This window comes from Ochotona curzoniae, unplaced genomic scaffold, assembly GCF_017591425.1.
Source record: "Ochotona curzoniae isolate NIBS_2020 unplaced genomic scaffold, NIBS_Ocur_1.0 scaffold_3890, whole genome shotgun sequence".
Lineage (NCBI taxonomy): Eukaryota > Metazoa > Chordata > Mammalia > Lagomorpha > Ochotonidae > Ochotona > Ochotona curzoniae.
This window is the reverse complement of record NW_024467115.1, coordinates 21702911-21726286: the sequence shown is the minus strand read 5'-3', so window position 1 is coordinate 21726286 and position 23376 is coordinate 21702911.

Here is a 23376-nt window from a genome sequence, read left to right as displayed (position 1 = left end):
CAAGATTAGATTGTTGATTGTAAAATTTAGACTTTATGAATAGAATTGTAGGATAAAATGATAGAAAGACAATAAGAAGTGATGTAATTAAAGGCAGTTTGGGCAGCCTAATTAAAATCTGTACTAAATGATTCAGTAATCGGTTCAGGTGGGGGAGGATGATAGCTTTCTCAGAATTATCTTTTTTGAGGGCCCAGTGCAATGGCTCAGTGGCTAAATCCTTGCCCTGGATGCCCTGGGAGCTCATAGGGTCGCTGGTTTGTTCGCTGGCTGCTCCATTTCACATCCAGACCACTGACTGTGGCCTCGGAAAGCAGTCGAGGATGGTCCAAAGCCTTGGGCCCCTGCACCCATATGGAGACCTGGAAGAGGCTCCTGGCTCTTGGTTTTGGATCAGCTCAGCTCCAGCTATTGTGGCTGCATGGTAAGTAAACCAAAGGATGGAATATCTTTGCTTCTATATCTCCCTCTCTCTGTAGTTTGACTCTCCAATTAAGATAAATAAATCTTAAAAATAGTTATTTAAATTGATCAGTATTATATTTTTTCCCGATATTTATTGTACATATAATTCAGGCTTTTTACCCAACACCCTAGTCATATATCTGGCAAAACTCCATTCTTCGTAGGCTGCAAGCACAAACTTATAGGTGCTGTTACAACAATTATGTATTCTTTTTTAAATTGTTGAAAACTATATAACCCCACATAAAGAATAAGGCTGTCCATGTTGAGTCATTTCATGTCAATCAAGATGGGAGGCGAAAAGCACATTCCTCCTCCTGAGGTACAGGAGAACCAGAACCTCCGTTTCTTCCTAGGATTGGCTCCTTCAACTCTTCGATCTTAAAGTCTAAAAAAGGAAATTCTGAAAAAAAATTTTCATCCCACAAATTTCACATTTTATTTAACTTTAATTGTTTTCTGAGTGTATGGCATTTAAACAAGTTACCTGAAAGTGACTTGCAGGTACCTGCATCTTGGTGAGACTGAGGGTTTGGACAACACAGTAGGCTAAGGTAGACCAATCAGGAAAAACGATCAAATGGTAGATGTTGGTAAAATTCCCTTGGTAAAATATCCGTTTTAAATTCCCTGAGAGTATATGCCTACTGAAAGAACTACTTTGGAAAGTGGAACTGCTTCCATGCACCAGTTTATATAGCAAATAGACAATGGAAGAACTGTGAAGATCAACAGATATAGTGCACAGATTGTAATGTTAGCATAAAGAAAAATAAATTGGAAATCTTAAATTTTCATTTAAATAATTAAATAAAATTGAAAATTTCTGGTTTCTTCTTACAATGGGACATTAGACATAGAATTCAAATTCAGCAAATTCCTAAGTGCTGATGAACCATTGCAAATATTCATGTAGTTCACAACTACTACTTTTGATATGTAAATGATCAGTCGTGGGCCCAGCGTGGTAGCCTAGTGGCTAAAGTTCTTGCCTTGCATGCACCAGGATCTCATATGAGCATCAATTCATGTCCTTGATGCTCTGCTTCCCATCCAGCTCCCTGCTTCTGGCTTGGAAAACCAGTTCATGGCTGCCCAAAGCCTGGGGGCCCTGCACCCTCATGGGAGACCCAGAAGAAGTTCTTAGCTCCTGACTTCTGATTAGCTTAGCTCCTGCAGTTGAGGCCATTTAGGTAGCAAACCAGTAGATAAATTTGTTCTCTCTGCAAATTCTTCTCTCCGTAAATCTGCCTTTCCAATAACAAAAACAAGCAAACAACAACAACAACAACTATTGCTGATTTAATACACTACCTATCAACATGGCTATAGCAGCCAGGGCTGAACAAAGTTGAAGCCAGTCAACCTGGTCTTTCATGCAGGTGACAAGGTTCAAGTACTGGGTCATTCTGCTCCCTTTACAGGAGCAAATACAAGAAACTGGATCAGAAACTGAGCATCTGGGACTTCAATTAACCTTAACTTTCAGAAAGTTTTTACTTTGTTAGATAAATAAAATACAGCTACAACAAGGTGTACAAATGTGTGTGTGTGTGTGTGTGAGTGTGTGTGTGTATAGAAGTAAATATGGGATATGACATTACATGATGTATACCTGACTTGGACAATGTTTACATACAGAAGCAATTGAAGAACATTCATTCATCGACAATCATTGACAAGCAAACTAAGACCACTCTTTTAGAAGGAACGGTCTAAGAAACAATGTTGGGAAAATTGGATCTCCACATGAAAAATATGAAAGACCTTCTCAACTTTGCATCCCTAGTTTGTCAAGGATCTAAATTTATGACCTGAACGCATCAATTTATCACAGGAAATCATAAGGAAAACACTACAGGAAACTGATATCACAACCACTTTTTGACTAAGACCCCAGAAGCACAAGCAACATAGGACAATCAATAAGTAAAGAAATGTAAGACTCATGTGATTAGATCAAACTAAGACTCTTATATACAGCAAAGATAACAGTGAACAGAATAAAAAGGCAATTGGCAGAATGGGACAAAATTAATATCCAGAATATAAGAGAATCTTGCGCATGTCAAAAACAACAGTAAGAACAGGTCCCGGCACAATGGCTCAATGGCTCAATCATCACACTCCAAAAAGTGGATCCAATATAAGCACCAGATTATGTTCCTGCTGTACCACTTCCTATCCAGCTCCCTGGATTGTCACCAGGGAAAACAGTAGAGAATGACCCAAAACTTTGAGATCCTTCATCTGTACTGGGAAACTGGAAGAAGCTCCTGGCTCTTAGTTTCAGATCAACTTATGCATTTGGGAAATAAACCAGTGGATGGAAGATCTTTCTGTCTTTCCTTTTCTCTGTACTTTCATGTTTACAGAAGCTCAGTTAACAATAGCTAAGATATGGAATCTATCCAGATGTTTATCAACTGATGACTGATTTAGCAAATTACAGTGTATATGCACAATGAAATTATTTAAAGGCAATTAAGGTCTTTCACAACAAAAATGCAATTATTGGCTAGTCAGAAAAGGACAAATAATGGGCCCAAGCACCATGGTGCAGAAGGCTATGTTTCTCGCTGTTGTGCTGGCAACCCATACTGGTGCCCATTTGGGTCTGGGCTGTTCCACTTTCAATCTGGTGCACTGCTTGTGGCTTTGAAATGAAGTAGAGGCTGACCAAAGTCCTTAAATGCATACACCCATGTGGGAGATGTGGAAGCAGCTGCTGGATCTTATCATTAGCTAGACCCAACTCTTGCCATTATGAGTGAACCAGTGGATGGAAGATTTCTGTCTCTCCTTTCTCTGTAAATCTGGCTTTCAAATAAAAATACAGTTAAAAAAAAGACAAATGTCATATCTTTTCCTGATTTGTGTAACTAACAGAGTTTAAATACATCATCATATATGAGATTGAAATTTTGAAATTGATAAATTTTTATAAGCTTTGTCTATACTCCTGAACTAGTGGTTTTCTATTTATTACTTAGTGAATTCTTTAGTTAGTGGAGAATTAAGCTGTGGTTATGAAGTTATTGAAGATAAACCACTGTAACAAAAAATGAATAACAACAAATGAAGCAAGGGGGAGGGTGGGAATCGGTAAAGGAGAAAATCGGAATGATGATAAGAAGGAAAGTATCACTAAATTCTTTAAATACACGAAATTTGTTATCTTTATATAAATAAGGAAGAATGTGATTTGCTTAATAAATAATGCCTATTCCAATTGCTGAGATTTATCAGGTGCGTTTTCAAAGGAAACCACACGTCATCTAAACTTTATATGTAACTTTATTCAGATCTTATAATCTTTGTATGTTTGTTAAGTCTGGAATGAGACATTATCAATATTACATGTTTGCATTTTTGTATTTTTGATTAAACTTAGTATAATTTTATAGCATAAAAATTTTGCAGGTTTTAAGTTTCTTAGTAGTTTTCTTACCTCTGAAATGTGTGATTCAAATTTAGATTATACATGCGTTTATTTAATCACCTTGATCTTATTTGCATAGATCTATATAATTTAGAATCAATTATTCTTCTGAAATATTAACTGCTCTTGTGACAAATTGTTCTCCCCAATTAAAATCAACCCGCTTTCTATATTAGCAACTGTATTATTTATTGTCAACCCCTTAAGATCAAGTGGGAATTCAATGCAAAGTTCAGGGTTTCCTTTGGCACTTGTTTCCGGAGATCTTAATTTATCTTCTAGCATCGGTTTTGTTGACAGCTCTTATCTTCAGTTCTCCCTAATACACCAAGTAAGATATCCAGCATTTTGTCTTAACTCTGTCAATCTGACATTGACCTGTTGTAACACATTTGCTCAAAAATCAGACTCTCTCAAGCTTATTTCTTCACTAACTAAAGAATTCAACAAGACCATTGTTCTTCATGAGCATAGACAAGTGTTACAAATAATAATCAAATCCCAGATGGTCTGTTTTACTCATATACACTAGAGGGTGTTTTTGGTTATTTGATCTTTAATTTGGATCTCTATGTGTTAGTCAGTACATATCAGAGAAAAATGATATTTGTCTTATGAGGACAGGCCTTTTCATGCCACATAAAGGTTTCCAATTGCATCCCTTCTATTAACAAAAGATTAGATTTAAATGGAAATTATGACATTGAATAAAATAAAGAAAAATAAGAAAGTAAGGGAAGAGAGGGTGAGAGTGAGGGAGGAATGGAGACAGGATTGGGAATATCATGTTAGTAAGACTGAACTTATGAGACACATGAACTTGATTCCTTTAAATAAAAAAAAATCAGAAAATTGTGGAAAAGAAATAAAACGTCGGTTAACATCTGTAATTCTTCAACTCTTGAGTCTTGACTTCTTAAGTCCTGGGAGTCTAAGTTCCATTATTTATTACATGTCTTGTCTTCATTATTTTCAGATTTATTTTTCTATGTGGGAACATTGGTCTAACGCGAACTAGTACATCATGTTCGGAAGTTCTGGAATAACTGTTCAAAAATGTGCAATGAGAAAAGCATTTCATCTGGTGACTGGCACAATGTTTGGGATGCCCACGTTCCCCATCAGAGTATCTGCATTCTGTCCTGGGGTGTGACTATCAAAGCTTCCTGCTATTGTGCACCTCGGGAGACAGCAGTAATGACTCACAGAGAGAAATTCAAGCATACATGTGAAGACCTGTATGAAGTTCTCATCCCTTGGCATTGGCCCCTTATCATTGTGGGTATTTGAAAAATTAATAACAGATGCAAATTAGAAACCTCTCGCTTTGCTCTAAAATAAACAGGTTGCAAATGAAACATTAAAAGATGCCATAATGTATCATTCTTGTATTCTACAGCCGCATCAGACTCTTTAAAATCCAAAGTCACTATTAAGGTACGGAATTCTCATGTGATCGTGAATATAGGATCTCTACCATTCACCCTATATTGCATTTTTTACTATGCTTCAACTATTTGATTTTTTCCCATTTTCCTTGATAGTCTAATATTAGCACACATTGTTTTGTTTGCACTTCCTAGAATGGAATGTTATTTCCTCAAATATTTGCATGACTCATTCCTTTGTAGTTCAATGCTTTGCTGTAAAGCATTTTTGTAGAAGGCATGCAAGACCAGGGCATGTCCTTCTAAAGCAGTTTTATTTTTCATAATAGTCCTACTCTCCACCTGTCAAAATAGATTCTTATTTATATATATATTTTTACTGTTTGTCTCCCTCTCTGCAATAGATAACATGCTTCATGAAAACAGGAGCTTTGTGTACTCTGGTCACTGTTCAATACTTAGCACTTGCAAAATTTCCTGGTAGAGAATGCAAGGCATTTTAGAAATATTTTGAAATTAAATAGTTTATGCTTTCAGGGTATTTTTCTTTGCTCTTTTTACATAAAATTTTGTGTTTTCCTAAGATAAGTAAGTAATTATTGAGAAATTCGCAAAATGTTTATTAAAATGTATTTAAAAGGTAATCAGTAAACAGCTCACAGACTGGTATCATGCTGGAGTGTATAAAAGTCAAGATTCGTTACAGGTGTTCCAGATCAGAGCGTTGGTTTGAGTTCTAGCTGCCCAAGTTGTAATCCTGCCTTGATAATGTTTCTGGAAAATGATTCTTAGTACCTGAGACCCTACTACCACATGGGAGATAATGATGGAGTTTCCATGTGCCGGTGTACTTGGTCTTCAGCTAACTGCTGTGATTATTTAGGGAGTGAAACAATGTCATGGGAGATGTCTTTGGCTGTATTTCTCCTTCCCTGTCTGATTTTGATAAAGACTTGTTGCTTTAATCAAACAACAAAAAAGGGAATTTTCTAAACAATAGCAATTAAAAGCTTAATAGGCAGCAGACATTTTCCTGTAGACTGCAACATAATGTCAAGTATAGACATTGAAACTAAAATTTGAGTTCATTCACAAAATAGTGTCAAGACATGTGATAAGTACCACCTATCATAGCAGGTAGTAATTTGACCTCTGGAAATAGATGATTAAATAGATTTGTAAAATATCCACTTAAACATAGTTAAAGAGGAGGAGAGAGAGAGAACATCACTGGTATAATCTCTATGCCTGAAACAGATAATCTTCATCAAACAGGGACCCAAACACATGAGTCACTTTGGCTTCCCAGGATGCCTTAGCAGGAGGCTGGGTCAGAGATGGAATAGTTGGAACTTATTCCACAACTCCAGTATGGGATGCCAGAATTACAGCTACCAACATATCCCACTGAACCATACCACTCACACAAAAAATACGTTCAATAGCATGACTTAACAAAGTTTGATGTCTAAATCTGACTATTGAATTAAGCCCTATTTTACAGAGTGAAAAATAGACAATAAAACGTCAAGTTGGTAACCTATGATGACACTGATGCATATGAATTTAATAAGATATGTAACAGTTAAATATCACTAGGCTGTATTAAAAAGTAAAGCCAGTGAATGGAGAATCAAACATAAGCTGCAGAGGCACTAGTGGCGAGTATACATCTTACTGACTTTCGTCTGAAAATGGGATAGTGATGCCACTTTGTTGGGATGGAAGGGAGTGATGGTCCACACAGGAGTTTTATTTGGCATGGTAGACAGTTGTTACAGTTCGAATTGTTTCTCCATAGGATGAAATTTCACACACTGAAATCCTAATCTGGAGTCTCATAGACTGCACTCAGAGAGATGATCTTCAAATAGGTGATTATGATGAAAAAAAATCATTGTGGCAAATCTAAAGCCAACAGAAGTGGGGATTAAGACACGAACCATCAGCAGATAGAACACAATCTGAAACGCAGAAAGAAGACAGCCCAATCACGGAGCGTTGCTGACATCAACTTGGGACTGTCAAGCTATCAAACAGCTTGTCTTATGTAAACTACTCAGTCCGTGACACTCATTAGGCCACTCAGTGTGATTTAAAATGCTGTGTTGCTAACCCAAATGGAAAGTAGGGGAAAAGACATGGTGAACAACATAATGTAAACAAGTGATATTCTTCGAATGAAGGACTAAAAGGCAGTTGTAGAAGGAACTAGGAAGCAATGCAGTGCTGAGAAATAGGAGACCAGACTTACTAAATCTTGCAACAGCCTTTTAGCGAATATGGTTAGTGGCTTCTAGCCGCTATAGCATACAGACTGTAATAGAGTTTCTAGCTATTGTGCCTTCATGTCCCAGGCTTATGTCCAACACCCCACATTTACGTAGCCACTGAAGAGTCTGGACTCCAGATTCTCCAACACGTATACAGATGTTCCCATGGGGACAGGGTATTTATGGTTCTGAATAACGTATTGGATACTTTTACATGCACCTAACTCAAAATGATTGTGTTCCAGCTTTAAGGATGAAATAGAATCAATTATAGTGAATTGTTATGTAGTTACAACTGCTAATATTTTGAGGAAAAAACATAAAACTATAAATGATGACAATAGAAGTGAAAATGACTTGGATAAACCATGTATATAGACAAAATAAAACTTGGTAACTTAAATTCAAGCAGTTTATAAATTTGCAAACAACAGCAAGAGGTAGATACCAAAGGATATGGTAGAATATAGAACAGAGCTAAAAATAAGACAAATGGAAGAATTATCATGAAAGGGTGGCTTTATGTTTTGTTAGCAGGGAGGCAAGGGAAAAATCTAAGGGCCTGAAGAGTTATAACAGTATGATACATGCACTATTCTGCATTGGGCCAACTGAATAAGGACTTTAATGGGATAAACTTCCGCTGAACCTGATATGGTGGATCTGCACTGTTGTCTGCACATGTACACTTTATTCAGAGCCCTTGCAGAAAACTTAGCATGATAATTCTTTCGGTTATGTGAATTATTCAGATTTACTGGACCTTCTAAAATCACTATCTTTTCAAAAACATAACATTAAAACAAAAATCTTTTCTTTCTTCTTTGCTATCCATATTGTTGATATGTTTACTAATATATTTAAGATACAAGTGTGTCAATGGTTTCTGCATACTTGCTTTTAGGAAAAAGAAAACCTCGTTGTCTATAGAAATGTTCTTAACCAATTCCCTGTCTCATTAATTAATTGTGCTCTGTGTCAGTCAGATATTCTTAAGCTCAACGTTGTCATATTCATCTCCTGTTTCTTAGAAATTTTTGACTTGTCTGTCTTTTGCAGGTGATAAGGTTTAGATTTCAGAATGCACAAGAAAGTATTGTAATTCTCTGCAGGCAGTGAATCCCCAGCCACTGATCTGGGTGTCATTTCCCAAGACTCTGGCACAGCGATATTGCAGCCTGGCAGCAGATCCTGAAGACGCGAAACAACCTTCCATTGTGATTAATAAAGCAAAATAAATACTTTAAGGCTGTTTATTTGTTAAGAGCAGGCCTGTCATTGAAATAAACATAACATCTTGAAAACAAAAAAAAATATTTAGCTGATTCTTCTAAGTACTTTGGATGCTGGAATCATTAATAGATGATTGGATTAAAGGGGGAAAGCAACATCTGAGTCTAAACATTATAAAATGGTGCAAAATGAAGAGACCAGGGGTGGGGGTGCATAAAACAGACACTTGAGAAATTTTTCAAGCATGATTCTTTGTCTTCTTGAACTCTGATTTAAAGGTTGCTTAGCAACAGTGGCAGTAACAGCTGGGGCACCCTTGATCTTGTTGTGTAAACTATTAAAAATAGGTGATGGAAAGTGGCACCATGGAAACAATGACTTTACTAAAGCAGGTGTCTGTAATGCTGCTTTTCAGCTCATTGTTCAAGGTATAAATTACAAAAAGGCAAACAGCAAACACAGCAGCCAAAAAAAAAATGTATCTTCCATTGTCCCATCCTTTGATTATGATATGTTACTTCTGTTTATATTTTCTTTACAATTTTCCAAGTGTATTTTGTTGTTACTTTTACTACTTGGTATTTAAACGTGACCTCTAAATTTTAAGATTGATTTAACTTTCTTACAACCAAGGTCTGTAGACTGGATGCCTATAACCACTGAAGCAATAATCAGTATAAAGTGATATACAGTGATTACTCTGCTTACCTTTTTCAGACAAGGTTAATCATCTTTCACTTGTTTATTTTAGATCAGCAGAGATCATTCTTGATGTTGTCATTGGATCTTGCTGCATAATTCAATGTTTGTAGAACTGATATAAAATTTTTGACCTATTTTTTGCACATGCTTGTGTCTATAGAAACAACAACGGCATGATGTCCTAAGCCAGACAGTTTTGTGACATCTGACAACCCTCAGAGTCACTGTAAACCTTGATGCTGGCTTAGTTGGAAGGAGTGTCTTTCAGCTAATGCAACCCAAATAATTCTCTTTTCTTCAAGTGAATTTTCTTTTTAAGACATTAAATTCAGTCATCTTTAAAGTAACTATGAAAATTAGTATGTTTTGTATTAAGTGATTTAAATAGCAGGTTTAATAAGTTGCCTATGACCAATTCTTTCTTATGAAGCAGAAAGGAAACTTCAGACCTACCAAATAATGTAAGGCAAAAACTGTAACATGTGAGGTAGCATTTCTAGTTAATTGTGAAGCTGAGCTTTGAAGCCTTTCTCTGCTTTCAGAGGATATTTCATTTCATTATGATGAATTATGAAGTTCCATTTATCATATCCTACAAATTTTTTTAAAAAGTATGACAGTAACTGAATAATATTTCTGTGGTTCTACACTGGGAATTGGAAACTATTGTCTATGTCCATGATATATAGTATTTGCATAAAAAGATAGTTTTTTTTTAAATGTTAGAGGCAAGTCTTTGGGGAGTTATTAAAATACCAAATGGAAGTTCACCATAGGCAAATTGGAGAGCGTGGGTTCAAGTTTTGCTTCCAGTTCCAAGTGCAACCTCTTGTTAATATATACCCAGGGAAGTAGCAAGTGGTGACTTATGTATTTGGGTTCCTACAAACTGGATAGGAAAACCCTGGGTCTTGGCCTTGGCCTGGAACAGCCCATTCTGTTACAAGGATTTTGAGAGTAAAACAGTGAATGGACAATCTCTGTCTTTGTTTAGACAGATAAATACAACCTGGCAGAAGTAAGTTTAGTTATGGCACCTGATGAAATATTAATATATTACCTGTTTCCACTTAACTCAGATTAAAATATGTAAACCAGTGTAGCTGTGAAGAGTTCCTTAAACACTGGAAACAGGAACCAGGGTCTTGATATAACCAGTGAAATTACCTTCTTCAAAACTGGCATCCTGTGTGAGCACTGACTCAGGCAGCGGTAGATCCCCTAAATGCTTTGGGCTCTATCACCCTGTGGAAGATCTGGAAGGAGGTCGAGGCTCCTGGCTTCAGCCTGACCCAGCACAGGCAGCACAGCTGTTTGAGCAGTGAATCAGTAGAGTAAGATCTCTCTGTGTCTACATCTATCTCTAATTCTGTAGATAAAACTTCCAGCTAAATAAATAAGCGAGGAACTGAAAAATGAGAAAAAGAAAGAAACCCGACAAGAGATAAAGAAGGGAAGCATCATTATGCTCTCAGAATAGTATCTACGAATCAAATTAAATCTGTTCACATTGTCAAAATAAATGAATGAATTCAAACATTTAAAAATGCAAAAAGTAGAAACAAGAAAAAGGATATACTTTTCAATATAAACTAGAAAAAAAAAAGAAGCATTGAAACACACATGCAAAACATTTTCCCAAATCTGTATAGATAAAATAATATTACTGAATATTAAAGAATTTATAAAATTGTTTATATATATATCAAAGCTCAACAGAAGGACTTCAAATTCTCCTGTGAATTTAGCTGTAGGGCCCAGCTTTGTGGCATGGTAGGTCAAGCCACCACCAGCTTGCAAGCATTCCTCATGGGCACTAGTTTGTGTCTTGGCTGCCCTGCTTCCCCTTTGAATTCTTTATAATGCACCTGGGAAAGCAGCAGAAGGAAGCCCATGAACTTGGGCTCTATACCCATGTGGGAAGCCTGGAAGAAACTCCTGGGCCTGACAGTCTTCTGGCCCAGCCCTGGATATGACAGCTCCTTAGGAAGTCAAACAGAGAAGGTTCCTCGTTCCTTATAACAACCCCCTACAGAAGAGCAAAATAAATACAAAAGTTAGATATTGGCCCTAGATCAACTGAAATTGCAGATAGCACTACAGTAAGATTTTTCATGGAACTTGTTAAGCTGGTATTACTAAATTATATGCAAGAACAAGGGATCACCGACCACTGAGATGATTTTGCAAAACAACATGTTGTGAGTACAACCCAACTCCAAGGAAATTCTGATTTGGCTCTTTTATTATGAAAAGTGCACTGCAAAAAAAGTCATATGATTTTAAATATGTCTCAAAGTAATAGATTGTAAAATATTTACTTTTCCATTATTATATTTTCAAACTGTCCAGTTGCAAGACATACATTTAACCAGTTAGAAGCCAGGTGGCCTTGACAAAATGTAATAGTTCTCTATTTTGTTTTCCTTTGTCCTCATGATTTACAGAGCAGAATTTCCAATATATTTCACATCATGAATTATTTTGCATTTCTTATGACAAACTTTTGATGAAAACGGAACATAATAATGTATACTTTTTGAATCAAATTGTAAAACCTTTGATTATTATGTTGCCCTAATGATGCAGGTATGACAATCATATGCAACATTACTTCATGTGTTTATTAATAACATTTACACTTCAGGTAAGAAATATGTTCAAGTCTGTTTTTCAGTAAGATTTCTTTGGGAAAGTATTAAATTTAGAGAAAACATGAAATAATTAACCTTACACATACCTAATTCACTTTTAAATAATGATAAACTTGTTGAAATTAACTTTTTAACTTTTTAAATAGTGATGATAAACTTGTTGCAATTAAGAAAGGAGAAATCAAGCATTACTATTATTTCAACTTCATTAGGTGTTTAATGACATTTTTTATCTGGAATAGCACACTGTGTTTAGTCATCACTTCTCAGTATTTTTTTTTTCTGGCCTGTGAATTACTTAAATATTTCTGGTGTTTTTTGTTTTTGTTTGTTTGTTTTTTTGTAACAATTTCTGTGGAGTGTAGACCAAGTGTTTTGTATAATCTCCCAGTTATAAGTGATGTTCCTTTGAACTGTGGTGTCATGGCTCTTGTTCCCTGTCTCCTCTTATTGCCTCTCTTGAGTCTTAAAATAATTAAACCATCTTACTTTTATAGCCATAATATTGGCTAGACATCTTATATTACATTTCACAACTTTGTTCACTTTTGTTCTCTTGCGAATATTGTGAGATTCAACTGTACATAGGGAAAGTCTTGTAACCCACAAACCTTTTCTCTCAGTTTCTGTGGTTCCATGCATTGTATATCTCATAATCAGACTTAATTATGCTGGTGCTTTGCATAAAACTTCCATTAGCCAACAAATTACAAGCTATCACGCATATACAATTTGCACGTTCCATATTTCAGAAGTTTTCCAATTGTTTTCTATGATCGCTCATTTTGTTACATTGCATTTTATTTCATCCCATCCCAGTGCATCTCATCCTTTCCCATTATGCTTTCAAATATCATCTTTTCCTTTATCATCGAGGACCAATCACCTGAGACATGAAGCAGTAACCAAATGAAAAAAAAATACTCTAATCGCTTTTATTTCTCCCTATGCTTCAGTCTTGCGAATTGCCTAACTTTATTTATTTTTGTATAAGCATTTACAGATGAGGAGGTAATGTGATATCAAGAAGAATAAAATAAATCAACTAAAAATGTTTTAACAAACGCTATGAATATTGCACTTGGCCTATGTACATTGCATTTTGATGCTTTTGCCTAACATATTTTACATTTTGGTAGGGTTTGGGTGGATATTGGAAAAGGAGGACAAATATCCAATGACTTCTTAATTTATTCCCTTAAGGGACTACTTAGTAAAAGTGGAAATATTAGAGACTTGACCATTGAAGTTAATTAAGCACAATGAAGTCTTTCGAGCCCATAAAATTAGATACAGTAAAAAGAGAAGAAAGACGTTTCATTGGGCATGTTTATATAAGCTTTGGACTCTAAAATTAATCCTCCAGGACAGGAAACTGTAGATTATAAATATAAAAGTTGATCTTTATTATGTGTTATACTCTGTATTTGTGCCATGAGACTGTTGAAAGGTACAGAGTCATAAACATTAATCTTCCAAATACAGTTATTCTTTCTCACAATTAGAGTTATTAAGTAATGGCATGATGGTTGTTATGTATTGGAATTTACATAGGTGCTAAATAATTGTGAAATATTTCCTACGCAAGAGAGAGTAACACACAACAGGTGGAGTTATCTGCATTGTCTTAGAAGACAACAACTCTAATGTTCATTTATTTATACAATCATATTCCAGATTCTGTTAAAATTTCTATGCTATTATAGTAGGTAGATAATAGAGTCACTGATTTGTCAGAGGACAGTTGTAGAGAAATTTACTGGGTAAATTATACAAAAGAAGAAACATGCCATAAAACAGCAATGGTCTTATAATCAAACAACAATGAACATGAAATTGCTGATGATTTCTGCAGCTGGCAGGAGATGGGTATTCCATCTTCTTGCAGCAAGTTACACCAAAATAGGAGCATGTGCATGACTGAAAGATTTTGTGAGAGTGAAGAATTCATAAGCTTACTGTCTGTGCGTCTGGCCCAGAGGGTTGGTGGGAGACAGATCACTCATGTAAGGCTCATAATGCTCTCCTACACCTCATTCTGCTTCAGAACTTGGACTATTTGTCAAGGTGGAGGACTGACCAACCCCTACCACGTGGCTGGCTCTGTGAATGTCACAGTTCTTTCAGTAGATACAGGAACATTATTGGACTGAAAGTAGATCTGCAGAGCCTAGTGAACATGGGACAGATGTTCTCTGTGTCTGTGGGGATTCTCTGACTGTGAGAGTGCGTGGTTGCATATTTGGGGAGTTCCTGTTTTAGAGACTCATAGTTCAATGCTAACACTGCAGAGTATATAGGTCTTTTGTGAAGTTGAGGTGCTTGCGCGGGTAAGGTGCCAAGGGTAGGCTCTCCCTGGGTGGTTGATCCACCTTGACATATAAGGCTGACTCTTTGTTCATGTCAGAAAATATGGTCCTACGGTCAGCCCCCAGGACCTCCACCTGCTGATGATGGAAGAGATCTAACCAGTCCAAATTCAGTGTCACTCTAGACTCCTGCCATATTCACCCATTGCCATGAAATAATGTGAGCAGAAAATCTTAAATAGTAAACAGCAACTTATAAAGCTAAGAGTTGGAGTGTTTATGAAAAAAATGGCAGGATCAAGTCTTTGCCTATCAATGATAACTGGGAATTTAAATGGCATAAATTCTCCTATTGAAAACATAGACTAGTATACAATGGTTTAAAAAACAAGACATACTTATTTACAGCCTACAACAAATATATCTCAGCAACAAACACACATACGGAGTAAGAATGAAACGAGAATGAAAGGAGATATGCCATACTGAGAGGTAACAAACACAGTCAGAATTAGTCATCCCTAAATCAGACAAAATAGACTAATCACAAAAGCTGTTGAAATAAAGTAGGCGTTATTAAATAACATGGAATGTCCAGAAATGGATAAATTTTTAGACACACAAAACTTATCATGACTGAATTATGAAGACATGAACAATATATATAAACTAATAATCAAGATGGAGATTGAATAGCAATACAGACCCTCCCCATAAAGAACCCTGTGGCTGGAGGTCTTCACTGCTGAATTGCATGTTTCCTTTCAAGAAGAACTAATTCCAATCCTATAAAACTGTTCAAAGCTAGAGAAAAGGAGGGACTCCTTCAAAACTCCTTCTTTGAGATCAACAAATCATTTCTGGAAAAAGATACAACCAAAAAAGTAAATTATTGTGTTGCAGGGTGTGAGCAAGATCACTCCAAACAAGGACTAAGGAGTCTTTATTAACCCAGCCTGGTGATGGCATTGCTCACTAGAAATTAGCAAATGAATAGTCACCATGGCAATCCAATTTGAATCGAAACCCTGAGAGGAACAAATTGTTATTACTGTGAAATCCATCCATTAAACTGAAAACCTATGTTCCAGCTTCCCCAGCAATATAAATTATTCTAAGAGGCGTGCATCAAACAACTGGGACACATTTACTAAACTGAAAACATCCATTTTTTTTCCTGTCTTACCTCTTCTGGAACTCTTGGAAGTATACAAATTAGAAATGCAAAGTATATTATCATTTATGTCTTCATTGACTCATCCAAGCAGTGGACAGAGGGTAAGGAATCCAGACATGCAGGGCCCCTGTTTGGGAGTTATCTCTGTCCTTTGAGTGTGACCACAAGAAACCAGGGAGAAAGCATTACTGGGGAGGCCAGTAGTTAGAGTGTGTGAGCAAAGGAAGCATGTGACCAAAAGATCGAGCCCCTCCCTCCCTATCATGGGCCTTTATAGGGGTTTGACTGGTAAGTGGTTATCAAGCAATGCAAAATCAACTCCCACCACCCTCGGGTTCCAGGTGATGATAGGTGAGTGTTATTGGACTCACAGGTGGGCAGAAATGTTGCCTCGGTGGTATAGGTGTGGCTTCCAAATTCCTGACACTGAACTAGCTGCTTAAGATCACGAGAATTACACAATATTTTTGATGAATGTAAAGCAAAAATTCTCAACAAAATATCAGATAATCAAATCAAGACATACATCAGAAATATCATTTATCCTGAATAAATGTAGTGGTTAATCTCTGGCATGCAAGGATAATTCAACATATGGCAATCAATTAAGTTTACACATCACAGTGGTAGACTAAGGATAAAAAGCACATGCACATCTCAATAAATGTATAGGAAGCATTACATTCCAAATCCTTTGAGAGAAATCTTCCCTCTCCCTCGAATGTGTGAGGCAGATGTAAAGTAAAACGTATCAAGAACAAAACAGGTAACTTATAGACAACAGACTCGAATCAGCATTAGACAATACAAAGATATACAGGGGGAATCAAGAGCAATCCTGACAACCTCTTAACATGAGGCCATATGCGCAGAGCAGGGGGAATCCCAGAGTGGAGCAGATGGACAGGAGGAGACTTGTATCCCAACCCTGGAGACTCCCGGTCCAAGGAGTCCTTGGTGAGCCAAGGACTATCAGTACAGGCACCAAAGACTACATCCCAACTGCCAAGGAGACCACTAGGAATTGGAGTGCCTTTGGAGGCCAAGAACTCTGAGGTCACCCACTCCCATTTGAACCTACCACATGAGATAGAAGAAGTCCAAATCCCTCCTTGCAGGATCTAATGTCACCGGAGCAACAGCCAGGAACCCTGAGCGGTCTGCAGAAACAGAACAATAAACTCCTTTCAGTACTAGGGAGAGGAGCTTTCTCGGGTGCTTGCTTAGTTCCAACTTTGAATCTCCACCCTCTCCTGCAATGACTACCAGGGCCACCCTGGAGCCTCCCCCCAAAAGCAAAACAAACAAACAAACAACAAAAAAAAATTAGAATAGATAGCGAACAACAAGGAAAGCTTAGAACCAGACAGGAAACGGTCAGTGGGGATTCACATATACCTTACTAGGTAGGACACAGAGATTAGATACTCTTCACTGGGGAATGGAAGATTTCTCTGCACACCCCTCCTAAAACTTTCTGTAGCTCAACTGTTGACATATGCCTTGTTAAAGTTATAAGACAGTTTGGACTATCGTAAAATCTGCTAAATTCAGTAAAAAGTATGCTTCAATACAATAAGCAGCTAAATACAAAAATGATAATACACGCAAGACAGCTGAATAGTATCCTATAGTCATTTTATTGTGGATAGAAGCCAGTTGTGTATAAACTAAAATTGAAATGTCAATGAAGTAGTCACAGGATGTGGTTAAGAACTTGCATTTTCTAACTTATCAGTCACTCTACCATGTCAATTGACCCCATAATGTTGTAAACAGTTGTTGATGTTATGTTATGGCTTTTAATTGGTTGGACTGATATTCTGCCAGCTCTGCCTTACACCAGAGATGGTCTCCCCAAGAAACTGTTGAACTGATCTGGACAATAAGATGCTGGACTCTATGCATGGTACATGCTTGCAATGAAAGAAACATGACTGAATTTGTACTGTAATACTGCAATAAGGTGGAGTAATCCACCATGGGGGGAGGGCATGGGGAGAGGTTGGGGGAACCTCAGAGCCTATGAAATGATGTCATAAAATGAAATACAATAAAAAAATAGAAATGGGCTATTTCAAAAATCTACCATATTATTACAATTTTAGAGTAAGAGCAACCATTTCAGACAGGAAGGTTAGGAGTGGGTGGATTCTCACATTGCCTCTTGGAGAGGAGAGAAGGGAGACACAGAGGAGAGAGATGGAGAGAGGTTCTTCATGTGCTGGTTTACTCCACAAATGGCTGCAGCAGCCCCAGAGCTGAGCCTATTCGACACCAGGAGCCAGGAGCGGCTTCCAAATTTCCCTTCTAGGTATGGAGGTCTAAGGACTTGGGCCCTTCTCTGCTGACTTCCTACACCATAAACAGAGAGCTAGTTTGAAAGTGGAGCAACCAGGACACAACTTGTGGCCATATAGGGTGTTGGTGCTAGCAGTCAGAGGATTAGTTTAATATGCCATCACACTGGTCCCATTGGCATCATATTTGAAAGCTCTTTTGCAATGTCTAAAAACAATTTAAAATATACATGTGCTCTGACTCAGCTAGCTAACTTGGGAGAATCTCTGGAAAGCAAGTAAACCTATTTGTTACAAGTATGTTGCCTTCCAGTGCTATGAACTGGGAAGAAAAAGAACAGGAACATTTCAATTAATTGTGACATATTCATACAATGGAAATTGTGTGGCTATTTAAAAAGAGTGGTATATTTTTGCCTGTCAACATCATGATATACTTATGATAAAGTGGTGCACTTCTTCTGGGTCTCCCACCCCTGGGTACAGGCTTCCAAAAACTTGGGCCATCCTCTGCTGTTTTCCCTGGCCATTATCAGTGAGCTGCATTGGAAGTGGTGCAGCCATCGTATGAACCAGTGCCCACATGGGATGCTGACACTTGAAGGGAAAGGATTGCCTAGTTAAGCCATCACACTGACTCCATGATACATTTTTTTTTTCAAGATTCATTTGTTTGGAAGACAGAATAGCAGAGAGTCTGAGTGGCAGGAGGGGAGCGAGAAAGAGAACGAAAATCTTCTACCTGTTGGTTCCCTCCTCAAATGCTCACATGAGAGATGGGTCAGGCTGAAGCCAGGAGCCTGAGACTCTCTCTGGGTCTCCCCTGGGGTGCCAGGGATCCAAGCACTTGAGAAATTGCATGTTACCTTCCAGGGTGTGAATTAGTAGGAAGCCAATGCAGTAACCAGGACCCCGAGAAGAAATGCAATCATTCCAATTCATGGATTGACCTACTGTGCCACAAGGCCCGTCCCTGACTTGATGTTTTAAGGTAACATCGGCTTTTAAGAGAACTCATTTCCCCAGCTGTCTCTCCTTAAATAAACATCCCACTAGACTCTCACCTACAAATGGAGGCTTGGAGATAGGCTCAAGCCTATGGTCACTGTAGTGACTACTGGCACCCCTTTTTTTCTAGATGCATGTTGACAAAAAATCTTTTCAAACCTTTGCTATCCCCATCTCGAGTCCTGTGGCAACAAGTTTGGCCCATCTGTGACTTCCCATTGTAGACTCTACAGAGAGTCTATTTAGGCCCAGGGTAACGAAAGGCTGAACTCTACCTGCCGAAGTCTTCCAGGTGCCACTGTGCGCCCTCAGATTTAATTTACCTTCTGTACAATGGGAGGGGGATGATAGAACACCAACACCATTCACTTCTATGAGATAGTGATCATAAGCATGTACTAGGTACTTTGTTAGTTGGATTATTATTTGAGGAGCCAACATGTACCCAGAGGTGTTCTGCTTGTATTTCCCTAGTTTACCGTTTGGTTGACTAGTACATGAGAAAGCAATGCTTGACATTGCTGATGAATGAACTAGACAGTGAAGATAAGACTGTGAGGATAAGTGAGAAGAGACTTGTGAGAGCAGCATTTCACATTCGTTTTGAAAATCGAAAAAGCCCTCACTTTGTGGCTATGTTTGGATGACAGGAAAAGGACGTTTGTTCTTTCATAATTTACTCATTGAAAAATTTGATTTTAACAAACAAGGAGCAAACTTTATTGCACCATCTAGAGCAGGAGTCAGGCAGTTTCCCATACCCTGGCACCAGGAACTCAGATGTTACAAAGCTAACCTGTGTTGTCTGATTTTTTATAGATGTTTATAGGTGTTCTTCTGTACTAAAGGTGTACCCATACTATATTTACAAGTGACATTTCATTGATCCTAATGTAACCATAAATATTGCTAAATATTTGATTAAAAGTTTAAATATCCGAAAAAAGAAAACAAATGAAATATTGAAGGAATATTCCTCAAAATAATCAAGGAACTACATGACAAATCACCACTTAGCATTATATTGATTAGAGAAAAGTTGGGAACACTTTCACTAAACCACGAAACCAGACAAGCATGCCCACTTTCACCACTTCTAGTCATTACAGTTACATGCCATTATGCAAGAACAAGAAGTCAAATGGATACAAACTGGAAAAATGGAGGTCAAATTATCCCTGTTTGTAGACAGGATAATTCTATATGCAGGGGAACCGGAAAACTCCACTAAAAGTAAAAAATTAATGGGAGAGTTTTGCAGTGTTGCATTGAGTGTACAATAGCTACCAAAAATTGTATATCTTGGAATGCCTTTTTCTCTATGATAGAAATTACAAAATCACAAAGCATTAAAAAAGTATTAGAAGATATAAAATGGAAAATTTTTCTTTGTTCATGGATTGGAAGAACTAATGTAATCAAACAAATGTGCTGTCAGGAAACTTACAGATTCAGTTTGATCTCAGTCAACAAACAAGGACATTTTGCTCACATATAGAAAAAGCAATGCTAGGATTCATAAAGAAACAGAAGAGGCAATGAAGAGCTATAATAATACTAAACCACAACAAAGCTGGAGATAACACAGTGCCGGATTTCAAATTAAGCTACAGGCTGTGACAAGCAAAACAGCTTTATACTGGTACAAAGGCAGAAATGTAGACCAAGGGAATATAATAGAAACCTTCAATCAATCAACACACTTAAAACTCATCTTTGTTAAACAAGAGGAGATCAATACATGGAGAAAGGATAGTCTCTTCAACAAACAATGCTACAAAATTGAATCTTTTTACACAGAAATAAGAAACAAGACCCCTATCCTGTATCTTATATAAAATCCAACACATAATGTATCAAGGATCAAAATCTATGACCTGATACCATCAAATTACTAGAGGGAAATACTGATGAAACTCTGGAACACATTTCTCTTCTTAAGGGCTTCTGGAAGAAGCCTCAGAAACACAGGCAAGAAAAACAGAGTATTGGAATTAATCAAGCTAAGCAGCTTTTATATTACAAAGCAAAACACCAAATAAAGAGACCACCAATAGTAGAGAAAAAAATATTTTGACACTATGCAACTGAAAAGGGATTAACATCCAGAATCTGTGAAGAGCTCAACAAACTCAGCTACTGCACAACAAGCAACCCAGTTGAGACATGGTATTGGTCGATGTATGAAATACAAATGGCTAACAGGATCACTGGTCTCCAGAGAATGCAGACAAAGATACTGTTGGGCTTTTATTTCATGTCTGCTTAAGTAGCTCTCACTCAAAAATACAAAAATGATAAACACTGATGAGGATGTGGGGAAAATATATCTAGTCATATCTTTGGTAGGAATTTATAGTAGTCTAGTCATTGTGGAGAACAGTATGGAGAGTGTCAGAAAATAGTTTACCGTATGACCCAGCCATGATGTTCCTGGGTACTTACTCCAAAGAAATGAAATCAGTATATGAGAGATGTATTTGTATCAAAATTTATTGTAGCTCAGTTCATAATAGTTTAGATATGAAATCAACAAGGATGCCCATCAACTGATGACTAGGTTGATAAAGAAAATGTGGTATTTTTATAGTACGAAAAAGTATTCAACCATAAAGAGTAAAATTCTGTGTTATGAAACAAACTGGACGCAACTGGAAAGCATTATGCTTACTGAAATTAATCTGTCACAAAAAGACAAATGTCATGTTTTCTCCAGTATGTGGTAGTTACATGGGAAACAAAAAAGTTGGCATTGTTCATCTAATGATGTAGGGGAAAAAAGATCAATGAGATCATAAATCACCACCTTTTTGGAAAAGTGTCCTGTGATTGAACATTAAAACAAACAATACTTAGAAAATGTGAAGCAGGAGGAAAAAATATTAAGGACAACAATCTGAATTGATTTTTACTTAAATTAGAAAAGACGTCTCCAAAATAAAAATTCAAATTTACGTATGAAGAGCAGTTGGATTGTTAATCACTTATATGTTTATCTGAAAGTCATACTGACAGGGAGAGACAGGGAGAATCAAAGAGCTTCCACCCTGTGCTTCAGTTGTTAGATTGCTGTATCTGTTGGGCTGGAGTGGGAAAGACTACACAAAGGAGGCCTAGGCCAAGCAACAGAGACCAGACACCATTCACAGTTGTCTTTCCCAGACCAATAACTGGGAGCTGGATTGGAAGTGTTGTAAGTGGGACATGAATCAGTGCCCATCTGGGATGCCACATCTCAGGCTGTCACTTTATCCACCATGTCACGTACTCGACTCAAGAGCTATTGATATTTTTAAGAAAACAAAAGACGAGAATTTTAAATAATGAATAATGTGAAACTGAGCAACAAGAAAAGTTGTAAAAACGTTTTTGTAAATAAAGAAAATTAGATCTAAAGTACATTTAGTGGAAAGTACTGAGTATATGGGAAGGTACTGAAGTGTTCAACTGATAATAAATTTGTTTTCATTCAATGGAATGTGATGACTAACTTACTAAAGTTTAGTAAATAGCAAATATTAGAAGTATAGATTTGCCTCAAAAAAGTCTAATAAATTTTAGAGCAAGAAATTTTCACAGAAAGCAGAGGAGTTTTTATGTTCAAGGAAATTTATATCCTTAATACAGTATTTAAAGTCCCAATTAGCTTTAATACAGAAGCTCTCCTACAGCATAGTTGATGCAGTATTAGCCTCTGAAGTAAGGATTATGTCACCTTCAATTATCACCTTATGAAGACATTTTGTCACTTCATAGTTTTGATCCACTCATTAACCCATGACATCTACCAGCTCTTACATTATAGTTTGCTTTATGAAAATTAAAATGCAAAAAAGTTTTATTGGATTAGACTATAAGTTTTATTGGATTAGACTCATGTGTCAGTAAAATGATAATGTATTCACTTCAAAATAAGAAAATGGAGCAGTGGGAAAGTGACTATAAAGTTATTGTAAAACCTAAAAGTAAGAACTGCACTGTTGGTGGAAACATAAATTTGTCATTATGGATAACAGAATGGAGGTTACTCAAAATGAAAACATATTTATCATTTGATCACTTTACCACCTCTGACTGCAGAAATACTTATGCTCTTGTTTTCATTGCATCATTACAGTAGCTATGAGATCAACTTAGATGTTCATTGGTTGCTAATAGAAAACAAAATGTGATCTATACACACAATTTAAATATTATTCAATGGGACTGGCATGGTGGTTCAATAGGCCCACAGTGCTGGCATCCAATATAGGGGGTACCAGTTTCTCTTCCAGTTGCTCCACTTCCGTTCCATCTGCCTGCTTGTAGTTGGGAAAGCACTAAAGAATGGTTCAAAGTCTTAGGCACTTTAGGCACATGTAGGAAACCAGAAAGAAGCTGCTGGCTTCAGATTAGCTCACATGTGGCCTATGAGGCCATTTGGGA